The sequence below is a fragment of the Triturus cristatus genome, chromosome 4_2 (genome assembly GCF_964204655.1).
Source record: "Triturus cristatus chromosome 4_2, aTriCri1.1, whole genome shotgun sequence".
Lineage (NCBI taxonomy): Eukaryota > Metazoa > Chordata > Amphibia > Caudata > Salamandridae > Triturus > Triturus cristatus.
This window is the reverse complement of record NC_140586.1, coordinates 71,376,474-71,393,097: the sequence shown is the minus strand read 5'-3', so window position 1 is coordinate 71,393,097 and position 16,624 is coordinate 71,376,474. Positions and strand designations below refer to the sequence as shown.

General features: G+C 46.6%; 1 protein-coding gene across 4 annotated transcripts in view; it reads left to right on the top strand.

The window, feature by feature from the left end:
• Positions 1 to 16,624, top strand: part of ZNF653 (zinc finger protein 653) — a 480,092-nt gene that overhangs the window by 197,144 nt on the left and 266,324 nt on the right. Inside the window, exon 9 of one of the 4 annotated variants that reach the window (XR_014960481.1) lies at positions 6,028 to 6,124. The exons of the other annotated variants lie outside the window; for them this stretch is intronic. The gene's annotated coding sequence lies outside the window, so the exon portion shown is untranslated. The remainder of the gene's footprint in view (positions 1 to 6,027; positions 6,125 to 16,624) is intronic. 4 annotated transcript variants of the gene reach the window in all.

The following is a 16,624-nucleotide window of genomic DNA, read 5'->3' as shown; positions in this document are numbered from 1 at the left end:
CCTCGTGTAGTTTGAAGGTTACAGATTGGTGAGAGGCGCTGGGGCTTTGTTGTGTTGGTGTGGGGCTGTCACTCACTAGTCACTCGGGCGGGTAGAGGCTTGATGGACCTCAGAGCTTGACTTGTGAATTGGTAATTATAGCGCCGAGGGCTAGCGGCGACCCCTTACTACCATTTCCAGGGTCCCCAGACGAGTCAACCAGGGCCAACAGAGATGCAATAGGGTCTAATCAGACTGTTGTTAGTAAAGAGGGATGGGGGCGGTAAAACTCGGCTTTCCAGAGTCGACAGGTTATAGCGCCAGTGCTCCGCAGCGCTACTAGGGTGACCAACCGTCCGTAAATTTCACGGACAGTCCGTAAATTTCACGGACAGTCCGTAATTTCGGCCGTTGTCCGTGAAGGATTCTTTAACAGACGCCAGTTGTCCGTAATTTTAACCGGGCAGTACCAAATCTCAGATACCCAGCAGCTTTGGAGAGGCACAGGGGGATGGCAACCCTCACACCTTCCGCCCTTGATGAGCTGTTAAGAGGTGCTTGAAGGTGACTGAGAGGGAGGGGCTGCAGCTTCAGGAGCAGGTGCATCTATTCAGATGCAAAACAGCCCTGAATGCATCATGTCTCTGCAATTTAGAGGGGCCTCACACATTCCCTTCCTGCCCAGGCCCCCAAACATCCTAGAACCGGCCCTGATTACCCCGAGGCAGCACGTGGTTCTGTCACTAAATTGTAAGCAAACCTCGGTTCTTCAAACATGCAGTCTATAATGTAATAAAATAAAGAAATGGCACAATCGCACCCACACTGATTAACAAAGTATGGAGGACAATCAGTTAAATCAGTTCTTTTGGAGTATCTCCTTTAAGTACTGTACATCACAGTGGGGGATGGCAAAACTAACATTTTAGAAAGAGAGCCTGTCTTCTCGTTGTCTTGTCCAGGAGGGGGTGAGGAGCCCTACCCCACCCTGGAAGAGACCAAGATGATACTAGAATACTGCATGCCCACCCCTGTGCCCACCCTGGTGGATCCTGTTCCCCCTCCTGTAATGGCTCCTGCCCCCCCACTCGCCTGTGATGGCTCCTGCCCCCCCTCCACCTGTGGTGGATCCTGTCTCCGCCCTGGGTGGCTTCTGTCCCAGTCCTGGAATGGCTCCTGCAGCGAGGGTGAAGTTCTTGATGGGCCTCTTCTCGAAAAGGCTCAGCTCAAAATTAATATGAAAAGGTGGGTGAGTGAGTAAGTGAAGGGATGGGTGGATGACTGGATGAATTAGTGTAAGGGTGAATGGATGAATGAAAGATTGAATAGATGGATAATGAGAGGATGGATGGATTGATGAGTGAGTGGAAGGATGGATGAGAGAAAAGGTAAATAGCTGGATGTATGGGTGGAAGGGTAGCTGGATGGGTAAAAGGGTGGATGGATGAAAGGATGGATGAGTGAAAAGGTGGATGATGAGTGAGTGAGTGGGTGGATGGATGAGTGAAATGATGGATGGATTGATGAATTGATAAGTGCAAGAGTGAATGGATGGACGGATGAGTGAAAGGGTGGCTGTAAGGATGGATGAGTGAGTGAAAGGGAGGGTAGATGGACAAAAGGATGAATAGATGAGTGAAGGAGTGAAAGGATAAATGGATGAGACAAAGGATGGATGAGTGATAGGGTCAATGGATGGATTCATGAGTGGATGAGTAGATGGATGGGTGGGTGGATGGAAGGAAGGATGGCTAAGTGACAGGGTCGATGGAGAGAGAAAGGGTGGATGGATGGATGACTGAAAGGGTGGATGGGTGGAAGGATGAGTGACTGAGTGGATGGATGAGTAAGTGAAAGGATGGCTGGATGGGTGAAAGAGTAAATGGATGGATGAGTGAATGGATGGGTGGAAGAGTGGATGGATGAGTGTACAGATGGATAGGGTGAAAGGGTGGATGGATGAATAATGGATAGATGAGTGAAAGGATGGATGAGTGAAATGACAGATGGAAGGATACATGATGGATAGGTTTGCAAATGGTTGAATATGTTTGGATATGGCTGGGCTTACTTATATACTATTGCGCGACCTCCTCTGATGTGTCTGTAAAACTTACCTATTGTCCTGAAGTTTTGTCCTGAATTTTGACCTCCTGTCCTGAATTTGTGTCCTGAATTTTGACCCTTTGTCCTCAATTTTTACACTCACCGTCCTGAATTTGCACCAATGCCAGTTGGTCACCCTAAGCGCTACATACATACATTCTGCAGTACAGTAGGGCACAGTCTGCCGTGCCACCGTCACCCCGGCCCACAAACCTATTTTGTATATTCCTCCTTAAGGTGGATTCACACCGCTGGCGTAGTGTACAACAATGACGATGCCAGTGTCATAATTGTTATTTAATTATCAGCTTTTCTTTCCTCTCACTTCTACCAAAGCGCAGTATTCGCCATCACCGCCACCCCCCTCCCCTCCCAATTTAAAGAGCATCCATTAGGGACCGAAGAAAAAAATCGATTATTTTCCCAAATAAACTCCATTCTTGGGTATTCTAACGACTTCTGCTGGATTTCCCGATCACATATTCATTCACTGAATCTTATTTTACACGTTTTTGTGAACATTTTTCTGACTTGCACATTCGTACTTTTTGTGGCATGCTTCATCTCTGAAACCAGAAGAGGCGTCGGAGAAAGACAAGAAGTGCATTCGTATGACCTATGGCTTCGTCAACAGTGCTAAGTAAACATGCATTGGCAAAGCTAATGAGCCTGGTTGAATGTGCTAACGAATGTAGCGTTAGCACACTAGAGCGAAACATACAGAAAGGAGTCCGCAGGAGTAGACAAGACCGTTAGTGTTGTAACAGCGTTATTGCACACAAGCACCCGAGTAGAAGTGTGGCTCACTGGTTAGAGCAGGCAGACCCTGAAGCAGAGGTCAGACCCGGGACCAGGGTTCAATTCCCGACGCGGCAGGGTCTTGAGCTCAAATGTCCATGGACTCGATAATTCTCGCTTCGGTGCCTGACCTAATCATGGGTTCACACTATGCAACTCTGGGCATTAAGCTTGCTTAATCTCCACAACGGCCCCCCGCGGCGGGATGCCTGGCTTTCACCTTGGGGATGCCCTGTAGGGGCTATCTCACAGGGAAAAGCCAGGACGGGTTCCCAAGGCAAGCGCGGAGATACCCCTTCGGGGGTCGATTCAGGCGCTATATAAGAAACATAATAATAATAATAATAATAAGGGTACATCAAACAGCCAATAGCATTAGGTGAGAGAACAGTACTCCTCTGAGCTAAACTAAGACATGAATAAGAAGTCTCACACCAATGGCTAACAGGGGTGGTCAAAGAAGGCCAGTGGTTCAAAAGGGCAGGTCCAAAGCCAACTCGATGTATATTGTTATTAGTAGGTCTGTTTAATAGCTGTGCTTTCACAACCCAGACCTAAAAATCAGAATTTCTGTTTGCCTTGTGCTTTTAACGTTATATGGTTGGTAATCCTCCCTCCTCCATCGTAGCTTCTTAAATCTGTCGAAGAGCTCCACCATCAGCACAGGCTTTATGAAAATAACCCATAACTATTTTTATTATATATTGCGTAGGCCTTTCCTAAATGCTATATAATATAACGTGTTATTATCACCCTAATTTAACCCCTTCAGTGCCCATGACGAGCTGGACTCGTCATGGGCCGCGGTGGCGCTGTGCCCATGACGAGTCCAGCTCGTCATAGACCCCGCCCGCTAATGCAACGGCCGGCACTGGACGGGGAAAGGGGCGGGCACTGAAGGGGTTAATGTAATGGTACCCACATTGTAGATCCTGGGAGAAGGGAAGACCGAGTTGGCCATGACATGCAGATGACATCAAATGCCGCGGCGAAGTTAATAAACTGAGCAATCTAGCCGATTTCACTGCTTTGTCATGGTAACTTGTTAAGTAGAAGGATTTCTTCAGAAGGTGGACTCTTTCCACTAGAAACAGATTACTACCCCAACAACCAGTTTCAGCACCATTATTTACTCGGCGGTGAAAGAGAGTGTTTGCAAGGTGTTGGAAGCAGCAGTCATTCTTAGTTTGTTTCCTCTTCATCAGTTACACGGGCTAGGTAGGGTGGCCTAAGCCAAAAAGATGTATTCTCCTAAACTTCATACTTGAACCCGATCAAAGTCAGATTGTATAAGGGCTCAGACAGAAGACCTATCAGAGGTTTAGACTCCGATCCGGCATCGATGAAGGCCTAGAAGCACTGCACCCCTGCTTTAAATGTAATTCACCAGTGAACACGGAATCAGTGCTGTGAAGGAATGCCCTCTGTGCCATTAATAACTGGAACATTTTGAAGACTGCAAGTTGTACAATCGCTATTGCCATAATCAGCCCTAAATTGAACAAGACCCATTGAATCCTAAATCATCAAACGAAATGAGAACAGGTGAAAACATGTTTGCAGTGCTCTTAGGTGGTAGAAGCCTGTTTTCATGACTTGTACATATGAGAGACTAAAGTAGCAAAGGATAGATGTCCATCTGCTGCATAGAAGAATGCTGGGCTGGGATCCAGTGGAGATGGCCAGTGCTCAGCAGGGGCACTCCTGCCTGCCCTGCCCATGATCACAGTTTTGATGGAGTCTCATTTTCAGACAGTTGTGGTCCATCCAGTCCTCAAATGCTTCAATTGAGGCTGAAAGACTCATTTTTCACACCGCTTGACAGAAGGATCTCAAAGAGAAGCTGGCTGTCATCAGCGCAGTTAAAAATTCTGAGCTGAAAGGTTGGTTCGTTTTCACGAGGGACAACAGAGAAATAGCAGAGCGGATGTTGATGGGGATGATGGTCCAGATTCTCGGTTCTTAAATCGCGATTGGCTTTTTTCTTGCATCTTGCATTCCATAGTCTCAAGTCTGGCTTTGTCCCGGCTCCTGGTTTGGCCCACCAGAAATGGTTAGTTTCTTAGTAAATTTTTAGGGGTGTTGCTCCTTATAGCCTTGCGGGTGACACAGCTAGTATATTAGAGGATGCGGGCCATATCGTAAGTGAACGGATGCATGCAGGAGAACAGCTACCTCTCTAAAGTGCACAACAGTTATGGAGCCGGGGGATTTACTGCTCATGTGTAACTTGGTTTACAGTGATGGAGCGTTTGAACTAAAGCTCTGTAAAATAGGTACATTTACACCAGCAAACACCTGGTTATCAGTCGTGGTCTGAGTTGCCAATAATGCTTTTCAAGAGTCGCTCTTCTCCCGAATAACCTTATAGGTGTCACTAGTTTTATCAGAGTAGGATTCGTCAATTAAATCTTAGTTTGTGGCATGGTCATTGTTGGATGGTTATACACAGAAAGTTCCTCCAGAATTTGGTAGAATTCTTCATACATGGAGGTGGCTTCCTTAATTCGCCTTTAGTAATAGTACTTTATTATTAGTAGCTTCTGAGCTCCAGCTACACAAAAACAGATGTAAACACACCTTTTTTAAATGTAATTTTTGTTAAGATGAAAGTTTTCCAGAAACAAGATAAAACACGAAGAGCAGTGTATTTGATTTTTGAAAAAAGCCCCCTTTAAAACCACTGACACCAACATCTCTGCAGGGAGCCTATGCTACACCTGAATGTTTTCACTTTAGTAACAACATCTCCTCTGCCAACAATACTAGCTATTTCTACCAGTATTTGCGGCTGGCCTATATTCTCACACAACGGTGTTCCGGCGGACCGGTTTTTCTACTGTCTACTTATGTAATACTTTTCTACATTTGTTCAATGGTTTCATACTCCGTTTTGGCCTCATTTTCTTCTCCTTAAAGTAAACGTTTGACTTTGTGACATGGATGGATGAATGGTCCAACTGCATCTCTGTACACCCTTTGAACACAATGTGTGTTTTTTGTCCAGCTCCTAATATCTGAGACATGCACATGACCAATTCTGTAAAGTGACTATTTAGGTCTAGTCTTCAGAATCTGCGAAAAGCACATTTCCAATTCTATATCTGCAGCATGTTTTATTTTTTTTATTTTTTTATTGTGAAGGATGCGAATGGAAACTGATGTGATCAGATGAGTCCATCTGACTAATGTGGATGTCGAATCCTGTCTGACCGCTGGCGTCTGCTGTTTCAGAGATCAGGTAACCATAACGCGTTCTATCCTTTCTTGCTATTTTGTTTCTGGTTTTAGTTTACAGAAAACCAAATCTGAAAATCCATAATTGCTTCCCGCAAGGGCAGGATGAGCTGGCCATGGCCTCAGGGCTGTGCATGAAGGTTTCGTCATTCGCCATCTTAGAGCACCACTGAACCACATGCATTACTATTTTATAATTTGGACGAGTTTAGAATAGGCCATTTGAAGCGTTGTAGCACTATTTAAGACTGTGGTGGTCTTAAAAGAACTGTGATTTAAGATATGTATGAAAATCATAAACAAATTGCAATTATGCAGCTGTGTGTATGTGCGTATAGTAGTCCAACATATTCAGCAGCGGATGCTGAGATCTAAGGGAGCAAGAGGACTTTTCATATTAAGCAGCTCCATTTGCTGGATATATTTATAGCTGCCAAAAAGTTTAGATTTTGCAAATGGCCAGAACCTTTAGAAATTTGCTGTCGGCCAGCGATTTAATACATATGCAGTTAGCCAACATGCTAAAAAATGTGCAGTCTGCCAACATGTTTGCTATTCATAGATAGCCAAGACGTGTAGATGTTCTCAACCAACCAAGGAACAGGTTTGGACGATTGCTGTGGACCAACATTTTGACGTTCATAATGCCTTGATAACAAAAGCCATTCACAGTCGGTCAGCACATTTAGAGTCCTGCAGTGGACCTATACCCATAGGCATTTTCTTATTACCAACTATGTAGCCACTTACAGTTGACTTTTAGATATTTACAGTTGGGCAGCATCTTTAGACATTCACTGCCAGACACCAGTGTTGACATTCACTCTTTACCATTCAGTATTGCCAAAGTGTTGGAGTCTACCACCGTCTTTTGATATTCACATTTTCATTAGATGATTAGACTTTTACACTCAAGCAACACACTTCGAAATTTGCTAAATGCCAATCTATTTAGACATAACCAACCAATGCATTTAGACATTTACTATTGATCAAGATGTTGACCCTTTTTTGTTAAATTATGATTAGCTAGCACATGTGGACTCCTGCCATCGGCGACCATATTTAACCATTCACTAACGGTGTATTTACCTAGCTATTCACTCATATAGCAAATACGTGAAATCATTTCCTGTTAGCACAGAAGAGCAGTGGAAGATTTGAGTACGAAGCCACACCTTACTTATCAACCATATTGTAGGAACGCCTCTTACTTAGTCCCTCGATGGCGGTATTTGCGCTTAAGCTCTGCCACCAGATTGCCGCAACATGATTGGAGCACACCTTCGAGCCTCATGCACGACTCCAAACATATTACACATTGGCTAAACCACTAACCAACACTCTATCGACCATTCATAAAAGTCTGAGTAGCTACTTACTCATCCTTCCGAAAGCACTTTGGGGCCTTGCAAGAGGTATTAGAACCCCATACAGAGGCTACAGTACACTACAAGACAGTGTGTTTATATTTCAGCTTTGCCTTTGGGTTCAGGCAGTCCAGTTAGGTATTAATTATATTGGCCATCATGTGTACACTTTAGCATCAGGATATCATTTGTCAAAGATTTTCATATGTGGAGAAAAGTCATCCATCTGGTCAGAAAGGTTCTATGGCGACACCTGACCAAGCAGGCAAATAATCTAGGATATATGGACTGACCAGGCCCTTTCTTTCAAACCATTTATCCAGAAGGTTTGTATATGTTTCCATCCTATGTAATAGCAAGGATAATTTTTAACTTGTACTGTGCGACAAAAGGGCCCAAGTGATTGGCACACTCCTCTTACCAAGATTAGACTATATGGAGCATGGTATATACAGACCTCCCACAGATCCAGACCCCGAGACTATGACGGATCCAGAAGATGGCTGTGCATCTCATGCTAGGTCTGTGCACACATGATCAAATATCCGAGGCTTTTTGACAGCAGTGTATTCATTTCAAGTTTCTCTGGTGCACTGTAGGGCGAGCACGGTTGGCCTGAAGTTTCTCTCAGATGTCCCCTAGCCCTACGTTCTTCAGGTCACCCCAGGCCCGGCTCACTCGCTCTTTTCCATTTCTCAGTTGAGGAAACCACGGACCAGAGGTAGAGCCCTCACAGGTCTAGGCCTATCCTTTGGGAGGTACTCCCATTGGAGCTCAGGCTGCTGGAGGACAACTTTGTATTTCGTAAGCAGATCATTACCTGGCTAATCTGTTCTTTTCTCTTCTCCCGTTGTGTCATCTCTTCGCTGTATCCGTTTGGTTCATGTGTATGCTGGCTAAAGCGAATCGTTTCTTTTATTGGAACCAGTGCCGTGATGCAGTTGGCGACTGTGTGCTCTATAAATAAATGACCATTTTAGACGTTCTCTGTCGGTCACCACGTTTTCACATTCCCTATCCGCCTCCATGTTTAGATATTCGCAAGCATGTTTGACCAACTTGCGGTTAGGTAGGCCGGCACGATTAGGCATTCCTGTTGGCCCATCAGTTCACATATTGAGTCTCAGACAACAATTTTAACAAGTCAGCTGAGTATTTACGAGTGGGCAACACTTTTAGACATTGGCAAATGGCCTTCTCTGTGAACTTTCTCCATCCACTTTTCTCGCCTTCTCTTTCTTCTTTACACTTTCCTTTTCTTCACCATCATATTTTCGTTTCCTTTTCTCCCGCATGTCTACCCTTTGTTTTTCTTTTTTTGATTTGTATTTTTTTCTGTTTGTGTCCGAGTCCTCATTATTTTTCCTTATTTTGTAGTTGTCACTTTCTTGTTCTTTTTACCTTTCTGCCTGTTCCCCTTACATTTCCCTATTGCCTTGCGTTTTCCGTTTTCATTTCTTTCCTCTTTACAGCACTCTTCAGTCTTTCTGTCTCTTCTTCTGCCGCTCCCGTGCCTCTTCCCCACTCCCTCCATCTCCCGGCGGATGGAAAGTGCTGCTGAGTGACAGTAAAGCATTGTTGCGGCGGCCCTTTCACCCACCACACAGGAGCTCCAGAGACACTAATTGCCTGTTAAGTCCTTGACTGATGTTTGTGCCAACATGGAGAGGCCGGAAATTGAGCTCTTGCGGCGTAAATGAAGCCCCTTCCCTCTCTGGCAGCAGGTGCAAATGCAAGCCCTCCCCCAAAATAGAACCACAGACGAGTGTATGAGGATGAGTCATCCTCTGGACACCTCCTTATCGCATGTGTGTGCACGAGGGAGTATGCTCATGCCCAGCACCTGCCATTGAAAGCATGCTTGGGGCCTGGCATAGGGATATGGAGCCTGTTACCCTAGGCCTTGAAGGGCTCGGGGCCTGGCATAGGGATATGGAGCCTGTTACCCCAGGCCTCGAAGGGTTCGGTGCCTGGCATAGAGATATGGAGTCTGTTACCCCAAGTCTCGAAGGGCTCAGAGACTGGCATAGAGATATGGAGCCAGTTACCCCAGGTCTCGAAGGGCTCGGGGATTGGCATAGGGATATGGAGCCGGCCACCCCAGGCCTCGAAGGGCTTAGGGACTGGCATAGATATATGGAGCCTGTTACCCAAGCCTCGAATTGCTCAGAGACTGGCATAGAGATATGGAGCCTGTTACCCCAGGCCTCGAAGGGATCGGGCCTGGCATAGGGATATGGAGCCGGTCACCCCAGGCCTCGAAGGGCTTAGGGACTGGCATAGATATATGGAGCCTGTTACCCCAGTCCTCGAATGGCTCAGAGACTGGCATAGAGATATGGACCCTGTTACCACAGGCCTCTAATGGCTCAGGGACTGGTAAAGATATATGGAGCCTGTTACCCCAGGACTCGAAGGGCTCAGAGACTGGCATAAAGATATGGACCCTGTTACCACAGGCCTCGAAGGGCTCAGGGACTGGCATAGATATATGGAGCCTGTTACCACAGGTCTCGAATGGCTCAGAGACTGGCATAGAGATATGGAGCCTGTTACCCCAGGCCTCGAAGGGATCGGGCCTGGCATAGGGATATGGAGCCGGTCACCCCAGGCCTCGAAGGGCTTAGGGACTGGCATAGATATATGGAGCCTGTTACCCCAGTCCTCGAATGGCTCAGAGACTGGCATAGAGATATGGAGCCAGTTACCCCAGGTCTCGACGGGCTCGGTGATTGGCATAGGGATATGGAGCCGGCCACCCCAGGCCTCGAAGGGCTTAGGGACTGGCATAGATATATGGAGCCTGTTACCCAAGCCTCAAATTGCTCAGAGACTGGCATAGAGATATGGAACCTGTTACCCCAGGCCTCGAAGGGCTCAGGGCCTGGCATAGGGATATGGAGCCTGTTACCCCAGGTCTCGAAGGGCTCGGGGATTGGCATAGGGATATGGAGCCGGCCACCCCGGGCCTCGAACGGCTTAGGGACTGGCATAGATATATGGAGCCTGTTACCCAAGCCTCGAATGGCTCAGAGACTGGCATAGAGATATGGAACCTGTTACCCCAGGCCTCGAAGGGCTAGGGGCCTGGCATAGATATATGGAGCCTGTTACCCCAGGCCTCGAATGGCTCAGAGACTGGCACAGAGATATGGAGCCTGTTACCCCAGGCCTCGAAGGGCTCAGGGACTGGCATAGAGATATGGAGCCTGTTACCACAGGTCTCAAAGCGCTCAGGGATTGGAATAGGGATATGGAGCCAGCCACCCCAGGCCTCGAAGGGCTCAGGGACTGGCATAGATATATGGAGCCTGTTACCCAGGCCTCGAATGGCTCAGAGACTGGCATAGAGATATGGAGCCTGTTACCCCAGGCCTCGAAGGGCTCAGGGACTGGCATAGAGATATGGAACCTGTTACCCCAGGTCTCGGAGAGCTCGGGGATTGGCATAGAGATATGGAGCCTGTTACCCCAGGCCTCGAAGGGCTCAGGGACTGGCATAGAGATATGGAGCCTGTTACCACAGGTCTCAAAGCGCTCAGGGATTGGAATAGGGATATGGAGCCAGCCACCCCAGGCCTCGAAGGGCTTAGGGACTGGCATAGATATATGGAGCCTGTTACCCAGGCCTCGAATGGCTCAGAGACTGGCATAGAGATATGGAGCCTGTTACCCCAGGCCTCGAAGGGCTCAGGGACTGGCATAGAGATATGGAACCTGTTACCCCAGGTCTCGGAGAGCTCGGGGATTGGCATAGGGATATGGAGCCTGTTACCCCAGGCCTCGAAGGGCTCAGGGACTTGCATAGATATATGAAGCCTGTTACCCAGGCCTCGAATGGCTCAGAGACTGGCATAGAGATATGGAACCTGTTACCCCAGGTCTCGGAGAGCTCGGGGATTGGCATAGGGATATGGAGCCTGTTACCCCAGGCCTCGAAGGGTTCAGGGACTTGCATAGATTTATGAAGCCTGTTACCCAGGCCTCGAATGGCTCAGAGACTGGCATAGAGCTATGGAGCCTGTTACCCCAGGCCTCGAAGGGCTCAGGGACTGGCATAGAGATATGGAGCCTGTTACTCCAGGTCTCAAAGGGCTCGGGGATTGGATTATGAATATGGAGCCAGCCCCCCCAGGCCTCGAAGGGTTCGGGACTGGCATAGGGATTTGGAGCCTGCCACCCCAGGCTTCGAAGGGCTCAGGACTGGCACAGAGATATAGAGCCTGCCACCTCAGGCCTCGAAGAGTTCGGGGACTGGCACAGGGATATGGAGACTGCCACCACAGGGCTCAGGAATGTGAGGATCGGTGCAGGGGCATTGAACCTGTAAAATCCACATCTGGATGGTTGCTCTGGATCAGTAAACAGGCACAGATCCAGTCACCTTTAGCGCTGGATGGGCTCTGGTGACGAGCACAGATATGCAGAATGTGTTCCCTGTAGGGCTGTGTGTGCTCTCTGGGTATTATAGCAAGCCTGCCACCGATGGGACTGGCACAGGCACATGGGCCCTCTCACCTCTTGGTTTGGACTGCTTGGGGATTTGCACAGGAATATCCAGCCTGGCACTTCCAAGCCTGGGTGGCCTCTCGTGCTGGCACAGGAATACAGAGCCCAATGCCAGGCAGGGCGCTGGTGACTGACACAGACATACAGACATACAGAGCCTGTTACCTTTAAGCCTGAATTGGATCAGAGCTTGGTACAAGGACACAGAACCTGTCACTTCTGCAGCTGGAGGGGACTGGCACATGTTTCGGTAGCTTGTCACATCTAGTGTGGGACAACTCAGGTACTACATAGCATAACATGTGTATTTGTAAAGCACACGTTCATCGAGGAGGGTATCTGAGCTCTGAATAACAGATGTTTATTGGTACCCAACTCAGTGGTACTCATTTTATCGAACTTAGAAGGATGAAAGGCTGAGTAGACCCGCTGGGATTTGAACCTGTGATCGTGAGGTCAAACACAGGCCCCAACAGTGGGCGCATTAGTCCACTAACCCACCAGACCTGGTACTGGCACAGAGATACATAGTCTGTCTCCTTTAGGGCTACATGGTTCACTGGCTGGCACAGCGTTAGCCCGCCTGTCACCTCTTGGACTGGATGGGCCAAGGGACTGGCAGAGGGATACTGATCCTGTTACCTTTAGGGCGGGACAGCTCAGGAAGAGGGATGCTGAACCTGTTACCTTTGTGGCTTTTGTTTTTGGCACAGGGAATTGTCACAGGGGTACACTGCCTGTGACCCCCCCAGGCCTGGATGTACTCAGAAGACTGATTCTGCTCTTACTCTCAATGCCTGTATCTCCTACTTCGATATATATATATTCATATCTCTCTCTCTCTCTCTCTCTCTCTCTCTCTCTCTCTCTCTCTCTCTCTCTCTCTCTCTCTCTCTCTCTCTCTCTCTCTCTCTCTCTCTCTCTCTCTCTCTCCTCTCTCCCCCCCCTTCATCTCCTTCTGATTACACAAAAAGGAACACAACCAGACAAAGGAGCCTGGCAATTGAATTATTTAGGATATGATGTCGTGTGCCGCTGCAGAGTGCAGAGACAGGCTGCTGAAAGAGGATTACTTTAGTATGTTAATGCATATGACCTTCAAAGCCCTGGGGCTAGAGCAAGGCTCCAGAGTAATCGTGTGCTACTAGGCCACAATATCCATAATTTATTTTTATTTGGGTGCAAATGAAAAGTGTCACGCTACTTTACTGTCGAGAATTCTCGCATCCTTGAGTAGTCAATGGATTGGGGGTGAGGCAGATATCCTAGTTAGGCCTGGCCTGATAGCACAGCTGCCGCCAAATATAAACAAGCATTTACAATGCAATAGGTCTCGCACTGACATTATTTTGAGCTATTGACATTGTAAATTACATGTTTTTTTGTTTGTTTGTAAAACATAAATAAAATGCATTGTAATTTAATATGGCAGTTGCTAAAAAAAACAGTTTACATGCGAAATCAGTTTTACACTACTGTACTCACAGTGCTTTGTCTGCCATTACCCCGGTGCATCTCTTTGCTTGGGAGGTGAAATAGATCAAATGTCAGTCTAGGCTTCTGACACACTATTCTTTTGACATGGAGACTGATGTTTGCTTTTTTCTGTTACTGCAAAGTGCAGTGCTTTAAATGGGCAATTACTGTCCGGGACTAAGGGCCTCATGTAGGAAGCCAAATACCGGTCGGTAACGGCCGATTTTCGGTAATAATACCGTTACCGACCGGTATTTTGGCCATTGGTATGTAGGGGGAATTCGGAATTTACCGAATCGGTAAAATTACCGATTCGGTAATAATACCGAATCGGTAATGTTACCGAATCGGTAACTTTTCCGAATCGGTAATTTTACCGATTCGGTAAATTCCGAAAGCAAAATCGAGATGTAGGGGGAGTGTGTGTGTGTGTGTTTATGAGTCGGTATTTACCACCAACTTATAGTTGGTGGTAAATAATGAATGTATGTGTAAATGCATTTTTACGCGCGTAGCTGTGTGCAATGTGGCATACATACATGCCCTTAGGGCATGTATGTGTGCCACATGTGCACACATGGCCGAAACAGGGGTGCAACAGGGTGTCAATGTGACACCCTGCCACCCTTGTATGTGTTCCCCCCATTTACCGATTCGGTAATGAGGCATACCTTCCCATCAATGGGAAGGTATGCCTCATTACCGAATCGGTAAATACCGATTCGGTAATCACCGACTAGTAACGAATCGGTAAAAATTACCGACTCATTACCTACATACGAGTTACCACTTCTTAAATACCGAGTCGGTACGGCTCGGTATTTAAGAAGTGGTAACTGGTACGCTACCTACATGAGGCCCTAAGTGCTTGCACTTCTTTCATTTAAAAGGGAGAGTACCTGCACTTCTCAGCACTGCTGCAATGCATTTAATAGCAGAGTACCAGCAATTTTTAATAGCAAACAGATATTTTAAACAGTGAGCACCTGGACTTCTATATTTCCATCTAAAACCCTGACAAAGTGTGAAGATTTGGTCAAGTGAATCATGTGGTAATCTTGCTGGTTGGGAAGACCATCCTTATCTTCTAACAAACAACAACATGTAAATATCTATAAAGGAACTGTCAAATTGTTCAAAATAAATTAACAGTAAAGCACAAATGAAGTGTTTTTTCAAATTCTGAAGTGTGACAGAAACAACGTTTGTAAGCGGATCAAAAGAATCGAAGGACTTTACTTGGTGACGTGCAAACTACAAATATTCATTAAAACTCAATTTCTGGGCATGGCTCATTTGTGGCACTTGTTCCTTGTGCAAGGCTTGGATTTTTCACAATCCCTGAGATATCAGTGATGTAACATTGAAGGCAGCACACCCACGTGTGAATATTGTTCCAGACCACTGGGAGGGTAGAGGGTTTGTGCGAAGGGAGGGGAGAGGGACAGAGAGGAATGGAGAGAAGGGAAGGTGGGGTGGGGAGAGAAGGGTTGGGAGATATGAACGGAGGGGGTGGAAATAGGAGAAGAGAGAGGGTGGAAAGAAGATGTGGAGGGTACAAGAAAAGAAAAGTTGGCCTGGCCTTACCCCGGTGCATCTCTTTGCTTGGGAGGTGAAATAGATCAAATGTCAGTCTAGGCTTCTGACACACTATTCTTTTGACATGGAGACTGATGTTTGCTTTTTTCTGTTACTGCAAAGTGCAGTGCTTTAAATGGGCAATTACTGTCCGGGACTAAGGGCCTCATGTAGGAAGCCAAATACCGGTCGGTATTTTGGCCATTGGTATGTAGGGGGAATTCGGAATTTACCGAATCGGTAAAATTACCGATTCGGTAATAATACCGAATCGGTAATGTTACCGAATCGGTAACTTTTCCGAATCGGTAATTTTACCGATTCGGTAAATTCCGAAAGCAAAATCGAGATGTAGGGGGAGTGTGTGTGTGTGTGTTTATGAGTCGGTATTTACCACCAACTTATAGTTGGTGGTAAATAATGAATGTATGTGTAAATGCATTTTTACGCGCGTAGCTGTGTGCAATGTGGCATACATACATGCCCTTAGGGCATGTATGTGTGCCACATGTGCACACATGGCCGAAACAGGGGTGCAACAGGGTGTCAATGTGACACCCTGCCACCCTTGTATGTGTTCCCCCCATTACCGAATCGGTATTTACCGATTCGGTAATGAGGCATACCTTCCCATCAATGGGAAGGTATGCCTCATTACCGAATCGGTAAATACCGATTCGGTAATCACCGACTAGTAACGAATCGGTAAAAATTACCGACTCATTACCTACATACGAGTTACCACTTCTTAAATACCGAGTCGGTACGGCTCGGTATTTAAGAAGTGGTAACTGGTACGCTACCTACATGAGGCCCTAAGTGCTTGCACTTCTTTCATTTAAAAGGGAGAGTACCTGCACTTCTCAGCACTGCTGCAATGCATTTAATAGCAGAGTACCAGCAATTTTTAATAGCAAACAGATATTTTAAACAGTGAGCACCTGGACTTCTATATTTCCATCTAAAACCCTGACAAAGTGTGAAGATTTGGTCAAGTGAATCATGTGGTAATCTTGCTGGTTGGGAAGACCATCCTTATCTTCTAACAAACAACAACATGTAAATATCTATAAAGGAACTGTCAAATTGTTCAAAATAAATTAACAGTAAAGCACAAATGAAGTGTTTTTTCAAATTCTGAAGTGTGACAGAAACAACGTTTGTAAGCGGATCAAAAGAATCGAAGGACTTTACTTGGTGACGTGCAAACTACAAATATTCATTAAAACTCAATTTCTGGGCATGGCTCATTTGTGGCACTTGTTCCTTGTGCAAGGCTTGGATTTTTCACAATCCCTGAGATATCAGTGATGTAACATTGAAGGCAGCACACCCACGTGTGAATATTGTTCCAGACCACTGGGAGGGTAGAGGGTTTGTGCGAAGGGAGGGGAGAGGGACAGAGAGGAATGGAGAGAAGGGAAGGTGGGGTGGGGAGAGAAGGGTTGGGAGATATGAACGGAGGGGGTGGAAATAGGAGAAGAGAGAGGGTGGAAAGAAGATGTGGAGGGTACAAGAAAAGAAAAGTTGAGAAGACAGAGATAGGGGAGAGCAGGGTGCGGAAATGACAT